The sequence below is a fragment of the Nelumbo nucifera genome, chromosome 7 (assembly GCF_055504915.1).
Source record: "Nelumbo nucifera cultivar China Antique chromosome 7, China Antique-T2T, whole genome shotgun sequence".
Classification (NCBI taxonomy): Eukaryota; Viridiplantae; Streptophyta; class Magnoliopsida; order Proteales; family Nelumbonaceae; genus Nelumbo; species Nelumbo nucifera.
The window spans coordinates 59330848-59337834 of record NC_142655.1 but is presented as its reverse complement, the minus strand read 5'-3'; positions in this window follow the sequence as shown (position 1 = coordinate 59337834).

Here is a 6987-nt window from a genome sequence, read left to right as displayed (position 1 = left end):
TTTATTAAAAGCCCACTTGAATACAAATTTACTTCTTTTGATTGATGTACTTTTACATCTCATTATCTATGTAAATATGCATTGGAAAATGTATTTTATATCATTTGTCAATGCATACATGCAATGTTATCAAATATAGACAAAAATGAAATAAAGTGCAAATTTATCCTGAATTGGGATTTACACTACATTTGCATCGTTTCCAATTCAATGAAGTTGTTACAATTTAAAATATATCAGAAGGCATCTAAATCTATCACATCCTAAGCTGAAGATTTCATACGACTCTAAATTCAATGAGCAGAAGACAAATGATAATGCAAGTACCAGTGAATCGATGTATGAAATGACTGATGTAGTACACCATGTCTAATAATCCTTTGACTTCTTTCTCATTTTGAGGTGGATTCGCCTTTACTCTACTCAGGTCGGCTATCCCCCCCTTTGACTCACTACAAACCCTATTAGTTTTGTTTTGGACATGATTCCAAAGGTGCACTTCTTTCAAATTAGCCTTAGCTTGAACTCATGGATGTAGTCGAAGAACCTTTTCAACACTTGGTAGTGCCTGTTTCTTTCTTTGGATTTTACTATAATGTCTGTCATCTATATAGGCAGTTGCCCCTATATTCTTGAGTCTGATGGGCATAGTAAGATAATAGTAGCTAAGTTCATCAAGGAATGATGAAAGAAGTTTTTCTCCTTATCTTTTGGCACCATCTTGATTTGGTTGTAACAGGAGAACCCATCCATAAAGGAAGTAAGGCATGGTTGGTTGTATTGTGAATTAGAACATTTATTTGTGCTAGAAAGGTTCAAAATATCGATACACCCGATACGTCGGTAGGGGTGTATTGGGCATTTCGATACTCATTTTTTTACTTTATTATTTTTATTTTTTTTTTCAAAACTGGTTCAAGGGAGCTGGTTTAGGACCCCTCCATCCCCTGAACCGGTCAGACCCCCGATACACCCACTGTAGGGGCGTATCCGAAGGGTCCTGGAATGATATGTATCGACTAATATGGACTGATGCGTAACGATACTTTAAACCTTATGTGCTAGCGGAAAATCATCTTTTGAGCTGTCTTATTTAGGTGTTTGAAATCCACACACATAAGCACCTTCTCATTGTTCTTTGGGAAAACCACAATATTATAAGGCCATTCCTGGTATTAGGTTTTTGCCAAAAATCCCACATTATTGAGCTGCTTGGTAATCTTCTCTTTGATCTTTAGGGTGATATTAGGTTTCATCCTTCTCAACTTCTACTTCATTGGCTTTGCTACTGGGTAGAATGGTAAGTGATGGTAGACTATTTTAGAATTGATACTACACATGTTGTTGTCGTAAGACCAAGCAAAAACATCCTTATACTTCTCACTTGTGGGTGGCTTGGAGGTTCCCAAGTTGATGGTGTCAGTCATATTTTTTATTTAAATATGCGGGATGCACTTTGTATTTATCTTGTTTTAAGATTCTGAGTAAACTGGGGGTAGGTCCTTCAATCGGTCCTTCCTCATCTTCGAAATAGTACTGGAGTTTACATTCGAGTTTGGGTAACCTTATTATTAGACACATGATCATAAGAGAAAGCAATACTCACTTTATTGTTATTAAAAGCAGAAAGGTTATAACGATTTCAAATACAAGATTATTCAAGGCCTCCCAATTGGGGCAAAAATAGGGAAATAGGAAAACATACTATTCGTCTCCTACCATCGTCACTTTTGCTTCTAAGGCCATGTTTGGGAGTGTTTAAAAATAAGTGCTTATTTAAAATAGGTATTTATTTGTGCCATTAAGCATTTATTGGTATTTGGGAAATAAGCCTAAAATAAGTGCTTAATTATTTTAAAAACAAGGGGTTATTTTTTAAGCCTAAATTTCCAGTTCTTTTAAAAGTGCTTATACAATAAGCATTTATTCTATTTTTTTCTTCCAAACTTATCCCTAGTTGAATTTTAAAATACCACTTATAAAATTATCCCTAGTTGAATTTTATAGAAGTACTTCTATAAAAGTACTTTTATGAAAGCATTTTTACACAAAAAAAAACACAAAAATACTTTTACGAAAGCACTTCCGTGAAAGTATTTTTATAAAAGCACTTTTATGAAAGCACTTTTACAAAAGTACATTTATGAAAACACTTAAGAAAGTACTTTTATGAAAGCACTTCCACAAAAGTTCTTTCGTAAAAGTACTTTTATAAAAGTGATCTTGTAAAAATGCTTTCATAAAAGTACTTTCTTAAAAGTGCTTTCATAGGGCATATTTTGAAAATTTGAAAGAAAATGAATGACAAAATAGTCACAAATGTGTATTTAAGTGATTATTAGAGAAAAAAACTACCAAACGCTCAATATAAAATAAATGCTTATTTTAAAAAATAAACACTTAAAAAATTGGATGCCAAATACAAATAAGTGCTTATTTGAATAAGCACTTGTGTTTAAGCACTTATTCAATAAATACTTGTTTTTAACTTAAGCACACCCAAATATGGCCTAAGACATTGTTCCCCAACTTAGGCACCGCACTTGTCTGGGATTAAAATATCTGCCTCTACATTTTGTCATATCATAAAATAATATGGATGCTTTTTGAACTATAAGTTTGTAGGATAAAAAAGGGGGTACCTTAGGCTCCAATTCCACTAAATATTTCTATGCAGAGCACTATCTTCCTCATAAGTCCCTAGAAATCAAGGCCCTAGTCTTTATGCCTAGATGCAACTTACATGACATATTAAAATGTAAGCAAGTTAATAAAGACTTGTTTATATCATCCTAAGCATTTCCATATCTAAATGATGCATGGGCATGATAGTTATAAGAGAAGACGCAAGATGGCTAGAGTACCCTATATGATAGTCATATTTATAGTGCAACAACAGTCAAACCAACAAATAAACTAAACTATGGAGCCAAACCTTTCCCAGGTTCATTCTCCCATGCTTTCGGCAAGAGAATGAAAACGAGAAAAAGGAATATGGCTCCCTAATATTGTAAAACGAAAATCCTTGTCTATTGTAAAAGAAATAAACCACTAACCTGAAACTAGGGGTGAACATTATTTAGTTAAAACCCAAAAATCAAATCGAAAATTATAGTTTTGTTTTGTTTTTTTGACTCAGTTATTTCGTTTTTTGATTAATTAGGTTTTGATTTCAGTTTTTAGAATTAGAAATTCAGTTAATCGAAAAAATCAAATTAATCGAACTTTGCTACATAACATGTAATATATAATATATGATATATAATATTTAATATATAGTGCAATGAAATTTGATTTCATAATATATTTTATATGCTAATATATAACTGTTGCCTCCAAGGATGGGGCCGAGGGCAATAAGGTAACTTTGCTTCTGTTCGAGGCCGATGAGTCCAACTTGAGAGTAGGGGAAGAGCACACGTCAGAGGCTCCAGGTACTATCCTATGGCGGAGACTCCGACGATCAAGTTAGTCAAGCACTTAAAGAGGGGATGGATCAGGCTTGAGACGAGGGTTCAAATGAGGTCTCTCGAGAGCAAGAATGAGCAAGATGATTTTACCTTGAGCTGGGCACCCCCTTTTATACTTGACCTTGTCATGGAGTGGTTGGAGGCAGTTAGAGATGAACGACCAGGATCTCATTTGGTTGATGCCACATGGCACATCACTTGCCCCCCACTCCTGAGGCCGAAGTGGTCGAGGTCGAGCACTGTGTTGAATGGAGAGTTCATCTTCGGCTTAAGAGAGTATTACAATGCTTCCCGGTGGTGTTGGATGGCATGTTGGTAATAGGCCATGGCTTGGTCAAAAAGAGCATCACACAGAGGCGCAGAGGCATCGGCCTTGGTTGCTAAGAGGTCCGCTTGGTCACCCTATGGCAACTGCTTCCTTGTTGACTTCTCGCCTCTTCGGAGAACCACAATGGGTCAAGAGCACAGGACCGTGCCCAACATGAGTGTGAGGCGTTCGCATCCCTCGGTCATGCTCTGTACGGGTGTCATTATGGATCTGTGTGCGGGATAGGTGTCGGTGTTGATCAGTTGTGGCTATGCACAAGACGGGTGGTGGGTTGCTCGGTTTGGGTCGCAGAGTATGAGTATGACATGGTTTGAGTCCTTTACCTAGTGACTGAGTTCGAAGATGAAGAAGACTAAAGGATTAGCTGGTTGGTGGCCGAGGTCTTTGGAAACACAAGTGGAAGTGAGCAAATGGTAGGGAGCTACCTCAACTAGTGGCCCTATTTAAAGAAAAATGTACGGCTCAGATTGATTCAATCCAATGGCCGCAGAGCCGACGACCTGATAGTCTGAACTGGCGTGTGCCACATGGCATCGACCTCACGAATGCAAAACGATGCCGAAAAGACTAGTTAGTCTGCCTGTTGACTCTGGCTTAAGAGCGACCCACCACCCGTCTCGTGCACGTCCACGACTGATCAACGCAGACGTCCACCCCACGCACAGATCCATGATGACACTCATACAGAGAATTGCCGAGGGACGCAGACGCCTCACAACTGTGTCGGGAACGGTCCCATGCTCTCGGCCCACTGTGGTTCTCCGAAGAGGCGAGAAGTCAGCAAGGAAGTAGTTTCCATAGGGTGACCAAGTGGAGCTCTCAATAGCCAAGGCCGACACCTCTGCGCCTTTGTATGATGCTCTTTTTGACCAAACTGAAGCCTCTACCTTTCGCGCCATCCAACACCTCCAGGAAGCATTGTAATACTCTCTTCGGCTGAAGCTGAGGTCTCCGTTCAGCACATCACGCAACCTCAACCACTACGGCTTTGAGAGTGGGGGGCAAGTGATGTAGGTGCATATGACGAGTTCCTAGATTGTGCCATGTGGCATCATCCAGATGAGATCCTAGCCGTTCATCTCTAACTGCCTCCAACCACTCCATGGCAAGGTCAAGTATAAAAGGGGGTGCCCAGGTCAAGGTAAAATCATTTTGCTCACTCTTGCTCTCTTGCATTCTTACTCTTGAGAGGCCACATCTCAGCCCTCGTCTGATCCCTCTTTAAGTGCCTGACTAACTTGATCATATGAGTCTCCGCCCCTGGGATAATATCCGGGGCCTTTGACGTGTGCTCTTCCCCTACTCTTAGATTGGACTTATCAGTTTTAACTCAAATAACCAAAAACTGAATCGAAAATTTTGGTTTTAGTTCAATTTTTATTTTTAATTCGATTTTTAACCAAATAAGCTAAATGCCCACCCCTACCTAAAACACTTAATCCAATTCTCCGAGAGATTGAATTGTAAGCTGAGGTTCTAAGGCCATGGTCTCTCCTCGACTTGAACCGTGAACTAAACATGAACCAAATTGAGGATTCTCTACACTCTAAAATTGAGAGGAGGATTTCTCTCCTAAAATGCAAAGAAGAATTTGAGGGAAGTTCTTCACAATATGGAGGAGGCGTTGGATTGAACCTATTTATAGAGGATGACCTTGAAGACTCCTTAAGAAGAGAGAATTGTTGTTTATCCATGGTTTGGCAAGACCCCTATTTATAGAAGATGCCATGCTTTCAGAGTTTTTGCTTTTAGGAGATGTGGGCTCTTGTTTTTGACATATGATATGTTAAAATGATTGTTTCAATGAGTGGGTTCGTATCGACTCCTCATAGAGTGTGCCCACAACACATCTCAATCATGCATTGGGAACATCTCCCAACATGCACCCCACAAGTATGGGAGATGTTCCCAATGCATGCTGAGATGTGCTGTGGGGTGGTCTCCAAAAGTGGGTTCGTATCGACTCCCCATAGAGTGTGCCCACAACACATCTCAATCATGCACTGAGAATATCTCCCAACACACACCCCACAAGTATGGGAGATGTTCCTGATGCATGCTGAGATGTGCTGTGGGGTGGTCTCCAAAAGTGGGTTCGTATTGACTTCCCATTGAGTGTGCCCACAACACATCTCAATCATGCATTGAGAATATATCTCTCTTTGGGGAGTCAATGCGAATTCTTGATGAGCACTATGTGTCCGGGCAATCATTTACAGTTTCTGGGCCCAGAATCTGTTGTTTTGGTCTCCAAAAGTGGGGTTTATTCTCAAACCTTTTCTTTTATAGCTAGAATATTTCTTTTTCTCCAAAAGTGGGTTTTTGTATAAAAACTTTTATTTTATAGATAATATGTTTTATATTTGTCTTTTCCACACTAGTGTGCAAATAAATGTAAAATTATAAATATTGACACTATGAAATCAAAATTTAACTTTTATGACCCGCAACAAATATCATAAATATTTTGAGTTCTATGTTTTTGTTTCTTTGACTGTTCTTTTTCCTTCATGCTTCCCTCCTAAGTCATCGAGGAGGGGCTTGCATTCATTAGGCCTAGTTAGGGGAATCAGATTCAGTGCTCATAAGACCATGCTCACATCATTCACACAGTTCCTTGTAACCTGGCATTGGGAATATCTCCCCATTTAAAAAACATACAATCACAGAGATATTCTCAATGCACGGCTGTAAAAAGTTGTGTGAATGGTGTGAGCACTGAAGCCGCTGATCTCTAGCTAGGGACGATCAAACTTCTTAAAAGCATATAATTCAATTGAGGTATATATATGGAATATCTAGAGTCTCTCATCTGATGATCAGATTAATATAGTGATATAGGCCTGCTATATGTGTATTCTTTCCATTAAACCAGAAGGACCCAAAGTAGATTATTCATTGGTCCGTGGATGAAGGCTTCATCGTGAATAGGGGTGTCTATTGGACTGGATTTGGTCCAATCCGATTCAGTCTAATGTGAGTCCATTATAAATGGATGAGTTCCAATCTAATCTAATAAATATTTTCAACCATTTTGGATTGGTCCAATTCAATGTCTGAATCGTCCAATCTTTCTAAATTCGTTTTGATTTAGATTGGTTTCAACCCAAACCCAGTCCATTAATACCTATATTCTTATCTTATATCAATAAACCATATATTGGATTAATCCATTTCAATCTAATATAA